Source organism: Capra hircus, chromosome 6, assembly GCF_001704415.2.
Source record: "Capra hircus breed San Clemente chromosome 6, ASM170441v1, whole genome shotgun sequence".
NCBI classification, from domain to species: domain Eukaryota; kingdom Metazoa; phylum Chordata; class Mammalia; order Artiodactyla; family Bovidae; genus Capra; species Capra hircus.
The window spans coordinates 92,588,214-92,613,172 of NC_030813.1; the positions used below are offsets into that span (position 1 = coordinate 92,588,214).

A 24,959-nucleotide genomic window follows, 5' to 3' on the forward strand; every position below is an offset into this window, starting at 1 on the left:
ATTGGTTGGGAGACGACAATTGTTTCTTAGGCCACTTGATTGAAGAAGGATAGTGGTTCTTTCTGGGAGCATGTTATAGAGGTGGCAGCAGGGCCTGGTTTTGTGTAGGCAGCCAGCATCCAGACAGGGACCTCAGTGTCAACTACAAGCTGGCGCTTGCCAAGAGCACTTGCCAGTGACTGAACAACGAGGGCATTTGCCCTCTGCCTCTGCGGAGACTGAACCCTTTCCTGCTGCAGCTGTCGACCTTCAACAACCCCTGAGGGAGTTCAGGGTGAAGAGTGAGGCACTCTGTGCTCCAGGGAATCTGGTGGGACAGGTCTTTAGATAGTTGGATATTTTCAGGAACTGATTTCATGATGCCTGTCTTTGCATTGGCAGACAGAATGAAAACCACAATCACAGAAAACTAATCAAACTGATCACATGGACCACAGCCTTGTCTAATTCAATGAAACAATGAGCCATGCTGTGTAGGGCCACCCAAGACAGACTGGTCATGGTGGAGAGTTCTGACAAAAACACGGTCCAGTGGAGAAGGAAATGGCAAACCCCTTCAGTATTCTTCCCTTGAGAACCCCATGAACAGTTCAGTTCAGTTTAGTTCAGTTGCTCAGTCATGTCTGACTCTTTGCGACCCCATGAACTGCAGCACGCCAGGCCTTCCTGTCCATCACCAACTCCTGGGCCTACCCAAACTCATGTCCATTGAGTTGGTTATGCCATCCAACCATCTCATCCTCTGTCATCCCCTTCTCCTCTTGCCCTCAATTTTTCCCAGTATCAGGGTCTTTTAAATGAGTCAGCTCTTCGCATCAGGTAGCCAAAGTATTGGAGTTTCAGCTTCAATATCAATCCTTCCAGTGAATATTCAGGACTGATTTCTTTTAGGATGGACTGGTTGGATCTCCTTGCAGTCCAAGAGACTCTCAAGAGTCTTCTCCAACACCACAGTTCAAAAGCATCAATTCTTTGGTGCTCAGCTTTCTTCATAGTCCAATTCTCACATCCATAGATGACCATTGGAAAAACCATAGCTTTGACTAGATGGACCTTTGTTGGCAAAGTAATGTCTCTGCTTTTTAATATGCTGTCTAGGTTAGTCATAACTTTTCTTCCAAGGGGTAAGCATCTTTTAAATTCATGACTGCAGTCACCATCTGCAGTGATTTTGGAACCCCCCAAAATAAAGTCTGCCACTGTTTCCCCATATATTTGCCATGCAGTGATGGGACCAGATGCCATGATCTTAGTTTCTGAATGTTGAGCTTTAAGCCAACTTTTCCACTCTCCTCTTTCACTTTCATTAAGAGGCTCTTCAGTTCTTCTTCACTTTCTGCCATAAGTGTGGTGTCATCTGTATATCTGAGGTTATTGATATTTCTCCTGGCAATCTTAATTTCAGCTTGTGCCTCATCCAGCCCAGCATTTCTTATGATGTACTCTGCATATAAGTTAAATAAGCAGGGTGACAATATACAGCCTTGACGTACTCCTTTTCCTATTCGGAATCAGTCTGTCGTTCCATGTCCAGTTCTAACTGTTGCTTCCTGACCTGCATACAGTATGAAATGGCAAAAAGATAGGACACAGAAAGATGAACTCCCCAGGTCAGTAGGTGCCCAATATGCTACTGGAGAACAGTGGAGAAATAATTACAGAAAGAATGAAGAGATGGAGCCAAAGCAAAAACAACACCCAGTTGTGGATGTGACTGGTGATGGAAGTAAAGTCTGATGCGGTGAAGAACAATTTGCATAGGAACCTGGAATGTTAGGTCCATGAATCAAGGTAAATGGAAACTGTCAAACAGGAGATGGCAAGGGTGAACCTCATTTTAGGAATCAGTGAACTAAAATGAACTGGAATGGGTGAATTTAACTCAGATGACCATTATATCTACTACTGTGGGCAAGAATCCCTTAGAAGAAATGGACTAGCCCTCATAGTCAACAAAAGAGTCCAAAGTGCTGTACTTGGGTGCAATCTCAAAAATGACAGAATGGTCTCTGTTCATTTCCAAGGCAAACCATTCAATATCACAGTAATCCAAGTCTGTGTCCCAACCAGTAATGCCGAAGAAGCTGAAATTGAATGAGTTTATGAAGACCTACAAGATCTTCTAGAACTAACACCCAAAAAAGATGTCCTTTTCATTATAGAGGACTGGAATGCTAAAATAGGAAGTCAAGAAGAGATGCCAGAATAACTGGCAAGTTTGGCCTTGGAGTACAAAATGAAGCAGGGCAGAGGCTAAAAGAATTTTGTCAAGAGAACAAACACCATTTCCCAACAACCAAAGAGATGAGTCTACACATGGACATCCCCAGATGGTCAATACCAACATCAGACTGATTATATTCTTTGCCACCAAAGATGGAAAAGTTCTATACAATCAGTATAAGTAAGACCTGGAGCTGACTGTGACTCAGATCATGTGCTTCTTATTGCAAAATTCAGGCTTAATTTGAAGAAAGTAGGGAAAATCACTAGACCATTTAGGTATGACCTAAATGAAATTCCTCATGATTATACAATGGAGGTGACAAATAGATTGAAGGAATTGGAGCTGGTAGAGTGCCTGAAGAACTATGGATAGAAATTCATAACACTGTACAGGAGGCAGTGACCAAAACCATCCCAAAGAAAAAGAAATGCAAGAAAGCAAAGTGGTTGTCTGAGGAAACCTTACAAACAGCTAAGGAAAGAAGAGAAGCAAAAGGCAAGGGAGAAAAGGGACGATATACCCGACTGAATGCAGAGTTCCAGAGAATGGCAAGGAGGGATAAGAAGGCCTTCTTAAATGAAGAATGCAAAAAAATAGAGGAAAACAGTAGGGGAAAGTCTAGAGATCTCTTCAAGAAAATTGGAGCTATCAAGGGAACACTTCATGCAAGAATGGGCTTGATAAAGGACAGAAACAGTAAGGACCTAATGGAAGCAGAAAAGATTTAGAAGAGATCCAGTGCCCACATAGGGACCACAGCAGAACATTAGCAGCATCCACAAGAGTGATGGCCCGCTGAGTAGGAGGTGTAATCAGCAGAATTTGGTGGTGGGTGTAGCCACTGTGGGAAAATTCATTGATTAAACTCCTGGGTTTCCTAGCAGGGAATGCTGGGGAGTGATGGTTGGTTTTCTCCACCAAGAGAAGATCTGGAGAGGAGATGTGATCTCTGTGCAAAGACAACTATTTTTCAAAGTAGAAGCACTTGATGGAGACTCCTATAGGGAGAATGATCCACTGTACAGTGAATGAGCTGTAAATGGAACTGTTCTTGGTTACTTAGCTGATACTAGATTCTTACCCTCAGGGAAGCCACTCCGACTCCTTAAGAACACTAGGTCCTCGTCTTTGCTGGGAGTGTTCTCTGAGAAAGCTGTTTTACTACCATAGTAGTGTAGTGTCTGCTTTGATTGTGGAAGCTTTGGGTGTCCTTGTATTTCTCTCTGAGAGACTGTACCTGATCTCTATTATATCTGGGTGAGCATTTGAAGGAATTTGAGTGGAATGTTGAAAATGTAGGTGCACTTTCCAATTCTTTAATAACTGCTCATGCATTCCTATTACCAGGGCATTTAAGAATTCCTGAAAGCAAGCCAGTACCCTGCATCATTCTCTAATCTTTTCTGTCCTTCAATTTGAAACGAGACTATTCTGCTACAAGGAAATTGAGTACTTTCAAAGTGCTTAATAGGTACTTAAAAATGACCTATGCCAGGCCTTTGACGTTTTACTTTAAATATTTCATTTGTAACATTTTTTAATATTAGGACTATTAGACATGAGTGTATCACATTTCTCTCAGTTCACTTGTTTTGGTTTATTTAGCTGCCTACCTTCTTGTATTTTTTTCACTTATCCTGTGTAAGATTGAAACCATGTAGTTTTCCCCTATTTTTTCTGTAGACAACCCAATTCTCTCATCTAGAAGAAACCCTCTTTCTTTCCTTCTCGATATTCTATGCATACACTTCAATTTCCACAAACTAGACCCAAACTACAAAGAGTATTTTGTGTGTAAGTCTGAGGAGAGTTTCACTTTGCTAAAATGAATAAGTAGGCAGGGCTGCATTCTTTTGGGAGGTTTTAGATGGGAGATTAATCCATTTTCTTGATTTGTCCAGCTACAGTGGCTTGGAGTTCCTTGGCTCCTGGCCCCATCTGTTTTTAACACCGGTGATGGCTGGCCTGAATTCCATTACTCTGGTTCATCTGCCTTCCTCTCCTAGTTTTAGGACTCTGACGATAACTTCCAGCTGGGATAATGTAGGATAATCTTCCTGTTCTGTGCTCTGCTGATGAACAACCTTAATTCCACCTGCAGTCTTAACTCTCTCTTTCCATGTCTCCTAATCTGTTCATGGCTTTGGGGAGTTAGGATGTAGACCTCTTGGGGGGCCATTCTTCTACCATAGAAGGGAATGGGAAGCAGTCTCTACCTGGAAAGGACAGGTGCTCACGAAGGAGTCACTGAGGTCCACTAACTATGCAGACACTTCCTGTGGGATACATGCCGGGACTCCTGTTGCAGTAGAGAGCAAGTCCAAAGCTTGTTTCTTACAGATACTGAAAGGACAGATCTGTGTACAGAGAGTCTATGGCTACTCTTGGAGGAAGGACATAATCCTTCTTTGATCTTCCTTTCCTTTGACCTATGAGCTTTTCCTGAGATTTCCTTATATTTCCTACCTCTTCAAATGTCTGGTTGTAATTTGAGGTGTTATTAGATTTATTACTTTCCATTCTTGTATCTGCATACAGAACATTTGGACTTAAGGACAGGTGCTGAAATTCTTCCTCTGTAGCCTGACCATCTTCTTAGCTTTGTATAACTAAGCATTCATGTTGTTCTGGTTTCTGTGTGATTTTTCTGCTTACATCGGTTTTGATCTCTTTGATCTTCAGGGTTCCAATTGCCCTTGTCTCCTAAATGAACATGAGTTCAGTTCAGTCACTCAGTTATGTTCGACTCTGCGATCCCATGAATTGCAGCACGCCAGGCCTCCCTGCCCATCACCAACTCCTGGAGTTCACCCAAACTCATGTGTGTTGAGTCGGTGATGCCATCCAGCCATCTCATCCTCCGTCGTCCCCTTCTCCTCCTGCCCCCAATCCCTCCAAGCATCAGGGTCTTTTCCAATGAGTCAACTCTTCGCATGAGGTAGCCAAAGTATTGGAGTTTCAGCTTCAACATCAGTCCTTCCAATGAACACCCACGACTGATCTCCTTTAGGATGGACTGGTTGGATCTCCTTGCAGTCCAAGGGACTGTCAAGAGTCTCCTCCAACTCACAGTTCAAAAGCATCAATTCTTTGGGGTTCAGCTTTCTTCACAGTCCAACTCTCACATCCATACATGACCACTGGAAAAACCATACCCTTGACTAGACGGACCTTTGTTGGCAAAGTAATGTCTCTGCTTTTGAATATGCTATCTAGGATGGTCATAACTTTCCCTTCAAGGAATAAGCGTCTTTTAATTTCATGGCTGCAATCACCATCTGCAGTGATTTTGGAGCCCCCCAAAATAAAGTCTGACACTGTTTCTACTGTTTCCCCATCTATTTCCCATAAAGTGTTGGGACCAGATGCCATGATCTTCATTTTCTGAATGTTGAGCTTTAAGCCAGCTTTTTCACTCTCCTCTTTCACTTTCATCAAGAGGCTTTTTAGTTCCTCTTCACTTTCTGCCATAAGGGTGGTGTCATCTGTATATCCAAGTAATCAGTCTCATATGTTCATAAATGAATATGACAGGCAAGAAGCAGACAGGCCAGGCCTAGCATGCTTATGATTCTTCTACTAGGCTAGGAAAAATACAGCATTCTTGATTTCTAAATGGCCAAATGACCTCTACCTTTGAGTCCCAGATAAATATATCAATTATTTGAGTTACATTTGGGTTAAAGCCTTTTTTAATTACAATCAATCAATTCAGATTCACTTTCAGCCTAGTTAGGTTTCCTAAAAAGCAACCAGGAGAGATGAGTATTTGGATGCAAGTCAATTCCTGGAAGGTGATGCCAGGAAACACAGAGTTACGGAAGTGAATCAGGGAAGGCAGGTCAACCACTACACACACACACACACGAGTGGAATGAGCACCGGGGATCACTTGGGCCACCTCTGCTGGGAGGCATGATCTAGGCAGACTCTGAAAGGGAGGCCAGCCACTTCTCACTGACTGAGGGTTCTTGCTGGGGCACTGACTCCAGGGCTCTGGGCCTGCCCTGCACGGCGTTGACCTGCGGCAGAACAGACGCGCAGGGAGCGCCGGCGCGTGGACGTGTCTGTCGGTTTCCGCTGGGTGGGCCTGCCCACTCTGCGAGCGCCTGCTCAGTCTACCTGGGTCACTCTCGGAACCACTGTTCTATTTGGAACCGCTTGTGCCCCGTACTGAGGGCGCTTCTCTTCTCTTGACTTCAAGAATCAACCTGTCCAAGGAAATTGACAATAAGATGATTAGTGTGAGAAGCCACTGTTCCCACAGCCGCCATGGTGAGTTTCTAGACTGCGATAGATACTCATCTCCCTCTCTAACTACACATTTTCTATGCCTCTTGGTCCTCTGCCAGTCCCTCTGCTTACTCATATGAGGACACATATATTACATATCCACGGAGCATCCAAGCCCTTGGCTGCTTTGTCTAATCACGTGATGGTTCCTGCGTAAGTGCACTTGTCACCGGTCTCACTACCAGAGCCACTTAAACCCAACGAGTCTATATACGGTCCCCCTTTGTGTAGCAGAAGCTGGTTTCTTCGTGATGTTCAGGGTCGGTGATCTCTGCCTAATTTACCACTCCTCTGGTCTACTTGACTCCTGGCATGAGGTCCGTAGCCTGACCAATTGTGGCTTTAGGTCTCTGGATCCTGTTCTGTACCTCCTGGTGGAAGTCTTCCTCTTTGGGGGGTCAGAACCACTAATCCTGCAGGGCCTGAAGTTGTGGGGACAGGAAGCACCTCCTCTCCTAGTAGATCACAGGGTAAATTGGTGAGAAAAATCTGTCCTACTTCTATCTTTTGTTCCAGACAGCTACAGTACTATATTCATAACCAAAATACCAAATAATAGAATATAATTTGGTTATGGTAATGCAGATATTGAAATGTTGATTTGAAACCAGCTGCATCATATCCCAGTGGACATGAGGCTAAACTGCTAAGATCCTGGATAACAGTCAGGCGAAGACAGGAAATACAGTGTTGAACTGTGCTAAGTCTCGGTGACCCTGTTCAACTTGAGGCTGAGTATCTCTGAAAGGCCTCTCCCAGCTAGTCTGGGGCTTGTCTTATCTGCACTGTCTGCTCAGGAAGCCACTCCTCTTAAGGCCTTGTAACTTCAGGAAGTGGTTCTCCAGGTCATCACAGGAATGGGCATATATCTGTGGTATGCAGACTCAGGGTATGTAGATTCAACAGGGTCAGGTTCAGATGTTTATGTAAATGAACTGTGACCTCATCCATTCTGTGGAGATGGTACAGTTAATTGACTGACTCAGCAACTACAGGATGTCTTCATTACTTTCTTCTTCTTCCAGGGACTAGGGAAAGTGGTTCATTCTGTGGTTTCCACTGAACACAAGTGTAACTGTGGTATTAATGAACTGGAGACCATCTGTAGCCTAAATATTGGCATCTCAAGTCATTTTGGTTGCTCTGAAGATTGTTCCGTAGAATATTCTAAAGGAAGGGCTTGTTGGAGCAGGATTCTGGGTGTATGTTGTAGCTTTTGAACTTATTCTTGAAAGCCATTTTTGTTTTTTTCTTGTAATAGTGAAGTCATTTTCTTGATAGAATTTAAGATTTCAACACTGTCTCCTATCTTAGTGTGGCTGTAGAATTAAGAATGATTTGGTTTTGTTGCTGAAGTTCTCAGGATTTTGTTCTACTTTGAGGGCCAATGTGCCCACGTGTTGCCCATTATCAGATTTTTCTCTGGAAAGCTTGTTCTGAGGAATGCCCATGTGGTGGAAACCATGCCTTGCAAGGGATTGACAGAAGAAAAGGGGGGGATAATAGATGTAATACAAAAGATAATGTGTTTTTTCTTCTATCATTTTGTCTTTTGCTATACCTTGCAATTTTTGTGTGTGTGATAGCAAGATGTGATGTATCGCGTAAAAATACTCTGAGCAGAACTTTGATTAGTCGGGTAACAAATGGGAGAAGTACTCCCTTATCATAGGATGAGGTCTAAGGGTTTCAGTTTCTGTGCTTTGGAACTATGACCTTCACAAGAGTTAATCAGTAGTTTTTCTTCCTCTGAGGGTGGGCCAAGCTGCTTGAGTGAGTTGGAGTTGGGTATTTCCCTCTGGGTCACATAGGTTCTCATGCAAAGGTGAGAATCTGGTGTACTAGTTCCCTGAGGGTAGGTCTTATTAACAGAATGCACTGACCTTTCTAAATGGCTTTTTCTCCTTTCCCTGCCAGACGCAAGAGCAGATTGTACTCAGATTTTCACGGTGGGAACCCAGCTGAGGTCCTGTGGAGAAGAGTGAAAGTGAAAATCACTCAGTCATGTCCGACTTTTTGCAACCCCATGGACTCATCCATGGAACCCTCATGATATTCTGAAGGCCTCCTATGGCTGGGTCCCACTGGAGTTTTTAAGTCTCAAGTGTGTCTGCCCTGAACTTTCAGAAATTGATCAAGTATGGTTCAGGTTTTCCTCCCCGTGCTGGTTCTCCCTGGGTTTTTCCCTGAGCCCCTGCTCATTTTAGCAGGAGCTCGCTCTGTTTACCTGTCTCTCCAATCTAGGGGGCTGCAGTTTGCCCTGGACCTCCCCCTCTTGTGAGCATCCAAGAAGGATTGTCTATTTTTTTTCCTCATCTGTCTTAGTGATTTACTGGCTGTTAGGACTGAGTGGCCACCGCTGACATCCACGCATGTGGCCCTGGAATGTGGCGATCTCGTCCGCCACCATTATGAATACTACCTGCTTGTGTGCCAAGACCTAAAGTCTGAGATCTGTGGTCCTGAGCAGAAATTAAACCTTGGCAGAGAAGGTATGTGCGGAATGAAAGAGGCAAGAGTTAGTTGTGTTTTTAAATACTCGATTTAACATGTCAAAAGCTATTCTGGGAAGCTCACTGTTGGTTATGACATGATGGGACTAAATGCCTTTTTTTTCCTCTCTGGTCTGGAGCTGAGAAGAATATCAGATTTTCTGGGAGATATCAAGGCCCTCTGAAGGCACAGCCACATTGGGTGTAACATGTGATGACCTCACAGGACGTGAGGCAACTCATTCCCTGAAGGAGGTCGGGGAACCTTGGGCAGCACCTCCATGTGATGGGTGCACATGGGACATGACCCTGCCTCATGGTTCGGGAGAAGTCCTCCTTCCTGTTCCTGGTGGGTAAGAAGGTCGGAGGCCTGAGTGCAAGTCTAGGCTCTGCCCTCAGTGTTCACAGGAGATCCCTTAGGACCCAGTGCAGGGTGGCAGAACAGAGAAAGTGACCTTGGCTGTATCTGTCTCACAGTTCCCTTTACATCTGCCCAAACTATTAGTATTTGCCAGCTCTCATCTGGCTCTTCTGTCTATTACAAGGGCCCTCTTGGTATGGACATGGATCTGTAGATATTGGAATAGGGCGTGAAGTGTAAGAAGTTTAGAGCTGTGTTGCCAACTGCTGAGTTCCTCCAAAGAGGCTTGGAAACCTGCTTACCTCTGAGGAAAGTTTGAATCTTCAAGTTTTCCTCCAGCCCAGGGGATCAGGAGTTATCAACTGGTTTAACGGTTTCTGATCCAGCTGTAGTTGAAATTGAAACATTTTCCCTCTTCGTTCTATGCCACAGTTCCTGGTGTGATAGGTTTAAACTCGCTAAGTCTTCTGTAAAACTGGTCAAGTGGCTGGATGTGTAGTTGGGAACCTTATTGGAAATACAATGCAAGCACTTCTGTGTCTTAGATGTTTTGCCGATTTTGTTACTAGGTCATCTTTGGGGCCATGTGAATGAGAGAACTCACAGTAACTATTGTAGTTTATCTACAGTTACCTTAGGAGGTGTTGGTGAACTGTGTTGCCCCTATCCAATGTTAACTTAGAAATAGATCATAAAGCTGAACTTCATGGCTTTGAGTAGGTAAACCAATACCAAATGGTAGTTAAGACTTTGTCTCCTTCCCTTGATCATGGAGGCTAACTAACAGGTCTCAAAAGATGATGCATGCATGCATCCTAAGTCACTTCAGTTGTGCCCGATTCTTTGCGACCCCAGGGACTGTAGCTTGCCAGGCTTCTCTGTCCATAGGATTCTCTAGGCTAGAAAACTGGAGTGGGTTGCCATGCCCTCCTCTGGGGACTCATCCTGACCCAGGGATCAAACTTGTGCCTCCTGCATCTCCCGCATTGGCAGGTGCGTTCTTTACCACTAGGGCCGCCTTGGAAGCCCTTAGGATGAGAGTTAATGTTAAAGTTAGACCTGGGATTTTCAGAGTGGGATGACCTCAGGGAGAAAGGAGGTGTGAACTCAGAGGCCAGCCATCCTACTGAGCTTGTGTTTTAGAGAAGAGGCTTGTCAGATCCTCCCTCCCTGTTTATTCCCACATTTTTAGTCACATATATCCCTGACTTTGTTTTAGAAAATCATCTAAGTTGTGAGTTGGTTTCAATCTAGCCTGTTAGTCTTGGTCATGGGTATGACTAGCTCATTAGAGTGTCCACTTTCCCTCCCATAGATGGTGTCCATAATGACTAACCCAGGGTGGGGGACATGCTGTCTAATCAGCCCCTATAATCCAAGAAGATATTGCTGGAAAGGTCCACTTTGTTTTTTGAGAAGGCCTTTTGGAAAATATATTCGAATGATAATGAAGGCTAGAGCATTAGCTGTTAGAAAGGGAGAGCTTCCTGGAAGGTGGGAGCCTGGGGTCTTATGTGGGTCCCCATGTGGACCCTGAGGAGTGAATGTGAAAAACCACTGGGAGTTGAAGAGAGATGAGGAAAGAAAGCTGTCTGGTTCTTGGAAAAACTGATGTCTTAATTCAGCCTCAGTGGATCAAACACCTTGAATCTTCATTTTGTAAGCCAGTGTATTCCTGTCTCAAGGAAATTACATTTGGGCTTTTCTGTCACTTACAAGCAAAACAATCCTAAGTGATAGAGCTTAGTCACAAAGATGTGGGTATTAGAGTAAACTGGATTTCTCCATTGTTTGCAGTATTAAAACCAATTTGCAGCTTAAATTTGGGGATTTCAGTGGTAGAAATGTGTTTTAAAGGCTTTTCAGACTAAGTCACAATGGGTCAGGGGAGAAAGGGAAAGATACCCCAAAAGAGGTTGGAAAATCTATTCTAAGGCCAATATAAAAAGTTCTATATCCATATGGCTATTCTGCTTACAGTTGAGTTTACCAACATAGGTGCCATTTTTGAGACAAGGCAGTTAGTAGTGCTTTGGAAACAATCTGTCATGAATATTCCAAGTCAAGGAAATTTAGGAATCCACTACCACTTCTGGGATTTCTGTCTGGAAATGATAAAACTTACAGCAAGGAAGGAGAAAGCTTTAAAAAAATTATGCCAAAGAGAGGATTAGTTGAGAAATCTCACGGATATTAACATCAACCCTTGTGCTAGCATTGATCTACAGAGTTGCCTAGGTAACAGTCAACCTAGATCCAGTGAGCCTCCTATCTACAGAAACAGATCTGAGTCCTGGCTTCCCTGGTCTGACGGCTGAGTCCTATAGCGACTTAAATTTCAGATGCTCAGTGATCTGCTTTTTGAGGCAGGATGGAGATATTGATGGCTGCCACAAACTGACAACTCACAACCATCCCTGATGTAGCTCATCTGGGTCAACAGAAAAATGAAGTTGCATATGGTGGAACATGAGAAGGCAAGAACAGAAGAATTGAAAAGAAATGGACCCACAAAAATATGATGAAACTTGGCAAATTGTTCCCCTATCTCCTAATCCTTATTCTTGACAAACTTTGGGAAAGAAGTATCCTTATCTCAGGCTTATCCTCTCATTATGGGATGAATGAATATCCACAGTGATGAGGTCATTCAGGAGTACCCCTGCTACCTCCCTTCCCTGGTGGTCGTTGTCTCTCTGAATGGAGCAGCTTTGGGGGCATCCGCAGGCATAAGTTATACAGATGTAAAGGTGTCTTATATACATTTGTTAGTATTTCAAGTGGGATCTAAATGTTTATACTGTTTTGCAATCTGTGCTATGTAGATGCAAAGAGGGGATTGATATTTGGAAACCTTTTCTTTTTTTGTGTGGTGAGAAACAAGCCTACAGTGGAAATTTAGAGGGAACTGGAGTATCTGTTCAGTTCAGTTCAGTCCCTCAGTCGTGTCTGACTCTTTGCGACCCCATGAATCGCAGCACGCCAGGCCTCTCTGTCCATCACCAACTCCCGGAGTTCACTCAGACTCACGTCCATCGAGTCAGTGATGCCATCCAGCCAACTCATCCTCTGTTGTCCCCTTCTCCTCCTGCCCCCAATCCCTCCCAGCATCAGAGTCTTTTCCAATGAGTCAGATCTGTAGGAGCCATCAATTACAATGCAGGTCTAACCCTGTGAAGGAAAGAGGGAAGAAATGTTGAATAGGACGTGAGCTAGATTGTGCTGCAATACTAAATGCCTTGGTATCATCAATGGCAACTGAGAGACCAGAAATGACCCCTCAGGAGACCCAGGTCTCCCAGGGAGGGACCTTCCCCAGGTCCCTGCTGCACTCGGTCACTGGTTGGAAACAGCCCGTGGGGTGTGGTCTGATGGTCACCAGAGGCTCCCTTGTGCTCACAGATCCCCTTCTCTACCAGGTCTGCAGAGCAGCCCATCATGGTTCCCAAGGCCTCCCTTTCAGAGGCTGTGAGTGGGGTGAAATACAGCTCGCCTTGGGGGGCTTGATCTTGGGTCACAACTGCTACCTGTCTTCTCCCTTTGCCCCTGAAAATTCTCTTCACTCGTGGCTCTCACCTCACCTGAAGATTGGTGTGGTGTGACCCTAACAATCATCAATGTGGTCTGAACCCTCACTAGTAGATCCTTATCAAGCCCGAGCTGCTGACGGTACCTGAGTTACAGTGAGGCAAGGGAAGGAAGTCTGAGGAGATGGCCAAGAGGGTCACCTGGGCTTAACATACGTTATTCCCTGCTCCCATCATGTAAAAGTAGCCCAGCTTCTTGATGATCAGTCAGTTATGCCTGTAACAATTCTGGCTCATGAGATGACATGGCCTGTCTCTTGGAGAGATGGAGAGTGGTACAGCTCAAGCTCCTAACTCTCAATTCTGGGAGCCAAAAGGTCTTCCTACTAAGCTCATCCTGTATGGGACTGGCTGTGCTTCCTGGACGTGGGTGACTCTTTCCTTTCCCTGGTTTGGGAATTTTCAGCTATTATGTCTTCAAATATTTTCTCAGGCTCTCTCTTTCTTCTCCTTCTGGGACCTGTTTCATGCAAACATTATCTCCTTGATATTGTCCCTGAGGTCTCTTAAACTGTCCTCGTTTCTTTTTGTTCTCTTTTTCTGTTCTGTAGTAGTGATTTCCATGACTCGACCTGTTCTTTTTTTATTTAGTCTACTCTTGTTTCCTTCTAGTGTGTATTTCATTTCAGTTATTCTTTTATATTTTCTGACTCTTTGCTTAAAACTTCTAGCTTCTCACTCTGTGCACTCATTCTCCCAAGTTCTTTGTCTTTATTAATCTGAACTCTTTGGGAGTAGATGCCTATCTTCATGTCACTTAGTTCTTCTGGGATTTTATCTTGTCTCTTTGTCTGGAACAGGCTTTCCTGTGGCTCAGAGGTTAAAGCGTCTGCCTGCAATGCAGGAGACCTGGGTTCGATCCCTGGGTCAGGAAGATCCCCTGGAGAAGGAAATGGCAACCCACTCCAGTATTCTTGCCTGGAGAATCCCACGGACGGAGGAGCCTGGAGGGCTGCAGTCCACGGGGTCGCAAAGAGTCAGACACGACCGAGCGACTTTCACTTTCTCACTTCACTTTGTCTGGAACATATCCCTCTACTGCTTGGTATCTCTTTGGCTTAGGGTTCTGGGATCCACAGCATCACTGATGGGTCCTTGCCGCACACTGCAGGGACTCTCTGAGGCTGCAGCACTGTCGGAGCTCTAAGGGCACTTCCATGTCTGGCAACCAGGGGCCAGAGTAGACAGCACTCATTGCAGAGCCAGTGCTTGGTACATTCTCGGTTGCTGGGGCCCGTAGAATGTGCCCGTGTAGTGGCAAGGTAGCAGCTGCAGGCCTTTGAAATAACTCTGTCTTACAACCAACCCATAGTGATGGGGCAGCAAGGGTTGGGACCAGCTCTGGGCTCACTGGCAGCTATAGGGGCCCTGGCTGTCAGTCTTCCCCAGGTCACACCTACTGCGGTGGAGGCAGGTGACATGTGTTGGGCTGGGGATGTGCAGGTGACGGCTGGAGGGGCTTGCTACAGGTGGGCGCAGTGGTGCCAGCCAGGGACAGAAGGCCTACGGGCAGCTTCAGGGGCCTTTGGCTCCCATGCATTCACCTGTGGCTCACACGCCCCGAATCAGGGCACACATGCAGCTGCGGAGGCTTATTACAGGTGTCAGGGTGGTGGCATTTAGGAGTACAGCTGGAGGGCTCACCCTGAGTGTGTGCATGGCAGTGGGGGCCATCCTAGGGGGATTCAGGTGGGCTTCTTTCATTTACACACAGCCCGCCTGGTGCAAATAGCTGGCTCACTGGAAAAGACCCTAATGCTGGGAAAGATTGAAGGCAGGAGGAAAAGGGGATGACAGAGGAGGATGAGATGGTTGGATGGCATCACTAACTAAATGGACATGAGTTTGACCAAACTCCAGAAATAGTGAAGGACAGGGAAGTCTGCCGTGCTATAGTCCATGGGGTGGCAAAGAGTGGGACACGACTGAGGGACTTAACAACAATAACAAGCCCGAACCAACTGCTGGTCTCTGGTGAGGGCAGGGAGGAACTCGGGCACCTGGCATTTTACACTTGTGTGGCTGCAGAGACCTTGGGTGTCTGCTGGTGTGGGTCCCAGCTTCCCCTAGGGCAGCAAGGAGGGGCTTGGGTAGCTGCATCAGCCAACAAAACTTCTTGTGGGGTAGAATCTGCAGGGCTCTGTAAAGGCTGCTGGCTGTTAGCTTCTTCAGTGGTGAAGTCAGCAGGGCCTGTCTGCAAAGCAGGTCCCTGAGAACACCATTGCTCCTGCTGCATGGCCGTTGTTGACAGCGCCTGCTGCCTTCCTAGCCATCTCTACATCTCAGGTCTGCCAGTCTCTGGGTGGGATGGGATGAAGCAGGACATTCATGCAGTGCCCCAAAAGCTGCAGATACTGATGGTTCACCCTGCTTTCCTTTCCCAGCTAGGGAAACTCTAGTTGGGGACTTAGCACTTTGTGCTGGGCAACACCAGCTTGGGGGATGGATTAATGGAAGCATCCTTCTTTTTGTGTAGTTACCATTGAAGTTTCTGTTCTACTGTATTACTAAAGCTCCTAAGTGGGCCCCCGAGCTCTCCCAGAGCTGTCTGTTCATGGATAGCTGCCTAACGGTTGACCTCTGTTGTGGGACAGAGTGGAGTTTCCTATATGGTCATTTTTGGTGATGTCACTCAAGATTTAGTATGGTTTAAAGTGATGTACAGCTGACCCTTTGAATAACACAGATTTGAACTGTACAGGTCCACACATGCAGATTTCTTTCACTAAATACATACTGCAGTAAGTATAGTACCGCATGATCACCAGTTAGTTGCATCTGCAGGTGCGGAACTGCAGTGAAGAAGGCCGATTGCAAAGTTATACATGCATTTTTGAATGGGTGGAGTGTGGCTGCTCCTAACCCCTACATTGCTCAAGGGTCAGCTGTATGTGTGCCAAATTGACAAGGGGTAGACTATGCTGGTCTTTCGGTGTGTCAACTTGGCCAGGCTACAGTCCCCAGTTGTTCAGTTAAACATCAGATATTTTTTGTGAAGCTTTTTATAGAGTAGGGCTTCCTAGGTAGCACTAGTGGTAAAGAATCTGCCTGCCAATTCAGGAGACACAGGAGACAAGGGTTCAATCCCTGGGTCTAGAGGATCCCCTGGAGAAGGGAATGGCCACCACTCCAGTATTCTAACTTGGGAAACCCCCATGGACAAAGGAGCCTGGCAGGCTACTGTCTACGGGGTCGCAAAGAGTCGGACATCACTGAGCATGAGCAAAAACAAGCACGTGATTTATAGAGTAATTAAAGTTCCACAGTCAGTTGTCTGTAGGTCAGGTAGATTGTTTTAGGTAATCTTATGGGCCTGATTCAACCAGTTTAAATGATCTGAGAGCTGAGACATTTCTCAAGATGTCTGTGGACAGAGTTTGAACAGATTTTGGATCTGCCTTACTACCACTGTATAACTCATTTCCTTGCAATCAGTATCTTAATATATATCTCCTACTGGCTGTTTTTCTGGTTGAAACATAATGAACATATCCTCTTGTTTAAGTACATAACTTCCAAGATTAGAAAAGTTTCTTCAGTAAGAGTAATTCCAACCACACAGAGGGGAGAGTGAAAAGGGTTTCTATAAGCTTACAGGTCTGAGCTTTTGGCACCTGCTGTGCTTCCCAGGCGGCGCTAGTGGTAAAGAACCTGCTCGCCAGTGCAGGAGACATAGAGATGAGGGCTTGATCCCTGGGTCAGGAAGATCACATGGGGGAGGGCATGGCAACCCACTCCAGTATTTTTGCCTGGAGAATCCCACGGACAGAGGAAACTGGTGGGTTCATGGGGTCACAAAGAGTAGGACTTGACTGAAGCGGCTTAGCATGCACTCACATCCCATGATTAATCCTCTTCTGCCATCTTGTGGTGATTTTGAACATCGAATTTCATTGAATTTCAAGGAATACTCCTGAAAATTCTCAAGCAATTCTGCGGAGTTACCATCTCATAGGGAATGATGCCAGGATTACAGTCAGGATTACATTTCTCTATTTTGCCAGTAACGGGAGTTGAGTACCTAAACACACAACATGTTACCTTCCTATCTGAAAACAACATACTTTAGAATGTGAACATCTGTGGCAACAGTCAGAATGAATATTTTTATATCAAAAGTTTAGAATTAGAAAAGAAACACCTTCTTTGTAGAAAAGCTTAGTGAATTTCTCTCTTGAGGTTCAAAGTCCCTCCTTTCTCACTGCCTACCTCCCCATCCCACTCAACAGGTGTTCAGTTGTCAAAAGGTCACCTAAGGTCATGGTTCAGGTGACTGAGCAAATGCAAAATAAACATAAAGGATTTGAGAAACATAAGAATTAACTTGCAAAAGTTTAATTACAATGTAGTTTTAAAAATGTAATTTCCTTTTATACTCAATATATCATGATCATTCTTCAATGAAGATGTGGCTTATTCCTTAACTTATTGTGCAGTTATGTGTAGTATGTATGAACTACATACTACCCAGTACTGTGTTGTATGAATGAACCATCATTTCTTCTTCTCCCTAATAGACGACTAGCTCAGAAGGTCTTGATGTCATTTTTAAACCTGAGCCATGATGATTGTTGCCCAGACTTTGTGAATTTTGCTGCAGAAAGTTGTTGGTCAGAAGGTGATAACATTAAGATGGTAAAAGGGAAATCGAATGGGAAGAGGGCAGAGGATAAATCACCACCAGACTCCTTAGCGCAACCTTGATTCTCAGGAGCTGCTATACATGTTGATTTCATGGCAAATAATTGAACTGGGAGGACGAGATTTTCTCAGTGGTGCCTCTGTGACTGGTGTTTGGAACCTCATTTCAACACTGTTGGTGATCTTGGTTGTGGTTATTTAGTCGCTAAGTTGTGTCCGACTCTTTTGATCCCACCTCGGTTCATGGGATTCTCCAAGCAAGAATACTGGAGTGGATTGCCATTTCCTTCTTCAGGGGATCTTCCCGACCCAGGAATCAAACCCAGGTCTCCTGCATTGCAGGCAGATGATTTACCAACTGAGCTATAACAGCCCTCATTTCAGTGTACTAGTTCACTACCCTAAACTAAGGAGATTCAACTCAAATTCTTTGCAATAGGAGGGCCATGTAAATAAATGCCAAAAGATGAATATGCTATAAAAGCAAAATAAGAAATGGCTAAACCTTTCAGATGTATACCATTTACCATGTACATAAACACAACTAATCTTCATGCTGACCCAATAACTTAGGTACTATCATCTCATTCTAAAAAAGGCAAGCATCACCCCCCTCTAGGAAACTTCTCAATGTTGACCTTGCCCTTCTTGGTACCTACATACTCCTTTGAGGCACAAATGGGCTATGGCATTGGTCAAATTGTTAACAAGGTCATGAGAGAGGGAGAAAGTGGGAACCTTTAGTTCTGCTGAAAGGTAGGTTGCCAGATAAGATCCTTCTCTAGGGGAACTTCCCAACCCAGGGATCAAACCTCCTACACTGCTGGCAGATTCTTTACTGACTGAGCCGCCAGAGACGCCCCACATAATACAGGATGCCCTGATAAACCTGTATTTCATGTTAACAATGCATAACTTTGTAAGTGTATATGCTAACTTGATACATGTATAAATATGGGTATATTTACACAGAGTTTCCTCTCTTTCTGTGGGCCCATGCTGAACAGCAATCACTGGATAAGGGCCAACACAAGGGATGCAAACTCGCAGACATGTCCAGGTCCAGAGTCCAGTGACAGGCCTTAGGAGAGATGAGTGTGGACACCAGGAACACAGTGCATACTGAGATTGGGAGAGACAGAGATGCTAAAAAGTGCTCACCTGAATCTGGGTGGGATGCCCATAGCATCTTCTAGATAGAGTCCAGGAACCATCCTGAAGATGTGACAGGTAAGAATAAACTTAAAGTGAGACGTAAATAGATGTGAGAGGTGTACAAGGTGGTCGCAATTTAGGGGGAAACCTGTAACAGGGTCAGTAGACTAGCTCTAACCCTCACTGCTGCATGTGGTCCCGAGGTCATACATAGTTTTCATCATTTTTCTTCCATTACTACACACTCTAGATTACCTGCCCCTTTGGCTAGTATTTTTGCTGGATTAGACCACTTGCCCGGTGGCCTAGACATTTACCCTGAGTTTCTGATTGCCCCATGGATATATATGATCCCACCCATGTCGCTACTTCTACTATCAGCTCTGACTTTCAAACAGAATCACATATTGCAGGAGAAGGAAGTTCTGAGCAATGCTGGTTTCCCGTGTACCCACATATTCCTGATGGCCTTAGTGACACAGTGCTTAAGTGTGAAGTGCTAGTTCTTACTAGGGAAGAGTGGGCCACCTCTGTGTACTTAGGAATTCAGGGGGTCTGCAGAACCAACCCCGTCAAGGGACTCTGGATGGGGAAGTGTGGATGGTATTTTTCCAAACAGGGCCCTGACTTGAGCATAGCAGACCTGCTGTAAGTGAAAGTCGCTCAGTTGTGTCTGACTCTTTGCAACCCCATGGTCTATATAGTCCATGGAATTCTCCAGGCCAGAATACTGGAGTAGATAGTCTTTCCTTTCTCCAGGGGATCTTCCCAACCCAGGAATTGAACCAGGATCTCCTGTATTATAGGTAAAGACCAACTGAGCTATCAGGGAGCCAGTATTCTGGCCTGGAGAATTCCATGGATTGTATAGTCTATGGGGTCGCAAAGAGACCTGCCTTGGCTGAGCATTAAAATGTTAGCTATGGATTTGTCACATATGGCCTTTATTATGTTGTGGTATGTTCCTTATGTACTCAAATTTTGAGTGTTTTTTATTTTAATCTTGAAAGGATGTTAAATTCTGAAATGCTTTTCCTGAATCTATTGAGATGAACATATGATTTTCATCTCTCACTTATTAATGTGTTGTATTACATTTATTGATTTATTTATGTTGAACCATCCTTGCATCCCAGGGATAAATCCTATTTGGTTACGGTGAACAATCTGCTTAATGTGCTCTTGAATTCAGTCTGCAGATATTTTCTTTAGCATTTTTGCATCTGTATTCATCAGGGATATTGATCCGTGGTTTTCCTGTATGCCTTTATGTGGCTTTGGTATCAGGGTAATTCTAGCCTCTTAAAACGAGTTTTCATTTTTAGAAAATTTTATTTTTTTCTAAAAAGTTTGGAAGGATTGGCATTAATTGTTTAAATGTTTGGTAGAAATCACCTGTGAAGCCATCAGTCCTGGGCTTTCCTGTGTTTATTGTTGATTCAGTCTCCTTTTTATTGGTTTGTTCATATTTTCTATTTCTTGTTTAGTTTTGGTAGGTTGTTTAAGTGTGTTAAGAATTTATCCAGCTTTTCTAGGTTCAGTTCAGTTCAGTTGCTCAGTGGTGTCTGGCTCTTTGCGACCCCATGGACTGCAGCACACCAGGCCTCCCTGTCCATCACCAACTCCCGGAGTTCACTCAAACTCATGTCCATCGAGTCAGTGATGCCATCCAGCCATCTCATCCTCTGTCGTCCCTTTCTCCTCCTGCCCCCAATCCCTCCCAGCATCAGAGTCTTTTCCAATGAGTCAACTCTTCGCATGAGGTGGCCAAAGTACTGGAGTTTCAGCTTCAGCATCAGTCCCTCCAAAGAACACCCAGGACTGATCTCTTTTAGAATGGACTGGTTGGATCTCCTTGTAGTCCAAGGGACTCTCAAGAGTCTTCTCCAACACCACATCAATTCAAAAGCATCAATTCTTCAGGGTTTAGCTTTCTTCACAGTCCAACTCTCACATCCATACATGACTACTGGAAAAACTATAGCCTTGACTAGACGGACATTTGTTGGCAAAGTAATGTCTCTGCTTTTGAATATGCTGTCTAAATTGGTCATAACTTTCCTTCCAAAGAGTAAGCGTCTTTTAATTTCATGGCTGCAATCACTTACTTAGCATGATAATCTGTCCATGTTGCTGCAAATGGCAATATTTCATTCTTTTTTTATGGTTAAGTAATAATTCCATTGAATGTGTGTATATATTTAATATGTGTGTACACTCAGTCATGTTCAACTCTTTGTGACCCCTTGGACTGTGGCCCACCAGGCTCTTCTGTCCATGGAATTTCCCAGGCAAGAATACTGGAGTGAGTTGCCATGCTATCCTCCAGGGAATCTTCTAACCCAGGGATGGAATTTCATCTCTTACATCTCCTGCATTGGCAGGCAGATTCTTTACCACTGCGCCACTTGAGAAATCCATAATAATTCCATTGTATGTATATATACACATACACATATGTACGTGTATATGTACACAACACATCTTAAGCCAATCATTTGTTGATGGGCACTTGGTGTATTTCCATGTCTGGGCTGTTGTAAACAGTGCTGAACATTGGGGTTCATGTATCTTTTAGCTATCTTTTCTGGGTATATACCCAGGTGTGAGATTGCTGGATCATATAGTAGTAGCTCTGTTTCCATATTTTAAGTGACCTTAATGGCAACCTCTTAAATCCTGTTTTAAATTACTCCTACTTCCAAATAATACTTTTAAATGATTTCAGTTAACCTATTGATTAGCTAGCATCAGTTTGCAAGTTTTTTCTCCTCAATATTCCAAGGTATAACTTTCAGCATCAGAAAGCATAGTAAGCACTTTTGATTTATGATGAATAAAAAAATCAAGTGCTAAAATACCAGTGGTTTTCTGTGACGGGATAAATGTCTCTCTTCAAGTATGTTCTTCCCACAGATTAAGATTTCATTTTTCTCTCAAAGAGTTTAAGGAAATCATAACTTTTTTTAGTTGAGGTGAAAAAACTGCTTCATAAGTTCATGCATTGTAAAAGCCACTGCGTGAGGAAGAACACAGTGGGTATAATTAAGAGAGAAACCATGATCCCTTTGAATTCCATGGTGTCCACAGGCATACTTTATAGTCACCTTCATGGTAAGGCACTTTTCAAATTCTGAAAGAGCAGTTCCTAATTCCAATTACCATGGAATTACAACAAATGGGTAGGATGCAACGACACTGAGTTATTGTTCCAGCAACACCACTGCAATGTAAGTTTGTGAGTTTTCAAAACAAAGATATTAGGATACAGTAAGTCCCCTACAAATGAATGAGTGCCATTCTGAGTGCACATTTGTAAGTCCAATTTGTTCGTAAGTCCAGCAAAGTAAGCCTCGGTACCCAACTAATACATTTGGCTATATAGTAGTACTGTATTATGATAGGTTTATAAAACTTTGCAAATACTCTTAAAAACACAAAAATGAAATATTTTTAATCTTACAGTACAGTACTTACCAGCTATATCACTAGTACCAGCTATATCACCGCTGATTTTATGCTTGCTTCTAGGCATCCTGGGCTTGAACTAAAGATACTGTGCTCCTGTACTCTCTACAGTGCTACACAGTGACGTACACACAATCACAACCACTTGTAGAAGATGCACACATGTGACAATGTACGCCCGACACAGGAACTAACTAACATGATGGGACATGTGAACACACACTCACATCTTTGAAAGTTTGCAAATTGAAGGTTTGTATGTAGGGGATTCACTGTTACCAGAAGTTCTGCCAAGAACGTAGGGAGCACAGGAAAGTTACCAGAAGGAAAAAAGCAAGCAAGCAAGCAAGCAACCAAACACATACCTGTGTAATCATTCCCAATACAGCAGGTATCAGGCCTCTGTAAAATGCCAGCTAATCACTTTCCTTTGCTCCGACTGTTTTGGAAGCATGAAATTCCTGTATAAGTATGTTCCTCTTTCACTTGGCGTGTTCGGTGCCACACAAAGAGGGTAAGTACAGATAACTGCTGTTAAACCTGCCACAGATCCAGCCATTAATCTGTGTACAGACCAGAAACTCAGCTTTGTAGTAGTAAATGTTCCATCATGCTCAAATGCGATAAACTGGATTGTACCATAGGGAAATATTCAGATCGTCATTGTAATAATCCCTTTATATTAATACAATCCAAGGTATCCATCCTTTGGGAAATAGCATGCAATGCAGAAAATATTTCCAAATGTTTTTAGCGTTGACTGTGAGCTTGTAATAAAACTTTTACTTGATCCAAAGAGGCAACTGTTTTGGCACAACCTCTTGCAACACCTCTAGCCAGAAAGAAGCAAAACCAGAAGTCCTGGCCTGCAGTGGGGCCCTCCAGTGCTAGCTGCCGAGGTGGGTTAGCCAAAACCAGGGCTGCCTTGGGAGATTTGGTCAAATTACAACCCAAGGGCATTAGCCATGGCCAGAATGGGCAGTGACAGGGCACTGACTGGGAGGTAGGGCAGTGAGTGAAAGTCACTTGTGTCCGACTCTTTGCGATCCCATGGACTATACAGTGCATGGAATTCTGCAGGCCAGAATACTGGAGTGGGTAGTCTTTTCTTTCTCCAGGGGACCTTCCCAACCCAGGGATAGAACCCAGGTCTCCCACATTGCAGGCAGATTCTTTGCCAGCTGAGCCACAAGGTTAAGTGGTTATAGTATTAAAAGTATTCTGAATTTGACTATATACTTAGCATTACCAATGTGATGTATGTGTGTGTGTATTATTTTTGTACTGGGTCTTCATTGTACTAGACCTACTGTACTAGATCTTTGCTGCTTTTCTCTAGTTGTGATGAATGGGGGCTATTCTCTAGTTGTCATGCGTGGGCTTCTCTTGTTGTGGAGCATGGGCTTTCGGGTGCATAGGCTCAGTAGTTGCAGCTCTTGGACTCTAGGGTGTGTGGGCTCCATAGCTGTGGTGAATGGGCTTAGTTGCCCCATGGCACGCGGGATTTCCACAGATCAGGGATCGAGGCCATGCCTCCTGCACTGGCAGGTGGATTCTTTACCACTGAGCATCCAGGGAAGCCTCTACATGTGTGACGAATACTTTCATAAGCTTACATTAGAAGTTAGCATCCTTTCATATTAATATGAAAAACATCTTCCAGCATTTCTTGTAAGGCAGGTATAGTGGTGATGGATTCCCTCAGCTTTTTTTTTTTTTTTGGATTCCCTCAGCTTTTGATTGTTACGAAAAGCTTTATCTACCCTTCATTTCTGAAGGATAACTTTGCTGGGTAAACTTTTCTTGGTTGGAAGTTGCTACGTGACCATGCTGGTGCTTTATCATGGACTTCCCAGGTTTTGGAACTGTGAAAAATATCTGTTTATAAGCCATCCAGTTTGTGGTATTTTGTTATGGCATCTTGAATGGACTATATCAATTAAAATAGAATTGTTTATTGAAATTATTTTTCTCTTGTAGTGCTTTCTTCCTCCTTCATATATTATACACTTTGGTCTTGATGATTGTACCCCTAAGCACTTTACATACATATGTATCTCTTTATATACAGATATTTTTCAAGATGATCAACAAGATCATAATTGCATATGTTTAATATTTTTCCTGTGAAAGAACACATGGACAGGTTTCTAAGTCAGTACATTCAGTTATACTTCAACATTCTTTAAATGCTATATAAAACTAGATAGTATGGACAATGTGATTTAAAAAAAAAAACTTTCTCATGTTATGAAAATCTCGGTTGTGCCCAATTCATTGCTCTCATAAGCCTGTTCACTGGAAAAGTTACAAAACTATTTAAGGATATGTATGTGTGTGTGTGTGTGTGTGTGTGTGTGTATGAAAGATTGCTAGCAATGCAATACAATCCTTTCAGTTCAAGAAACTGAGAGATACAGAGGGCAAGAAATTTATCTAAGGCCAGATTTAAACCATGTCTGACGCCAGTGATCATAAAATTTCCATGAAACACTGCCAGCCTTTCAGCTTATATACTTAATAAGGAAGAATGGACTCTTATTAATGTGATTGATAGATTTCTTGAGTAATTTTTGAAATCCAAGGCAGTAACTGTCATGTATTTTCATCTTGTCACTCTTTTGCTAAGTATGGTTCTTAAGCGTCAGGGACGTTTTTGTTGGGAGGATGAACATTATAAGTTTTTTTTGGAATAGAGAGTTGAGGCCCCGGGTCTTCAGATTCTTTTCTTCTCT

The 24,959-nt window shown here is 43.8% G+C and overlaps 1 pseudogene; it reads right to left on the reverse strand.

The window, feature by feature from the left end:
* On the reverse strand, positions 6,148-23,184 carry LOC102185730 (annotated as a pseudogene).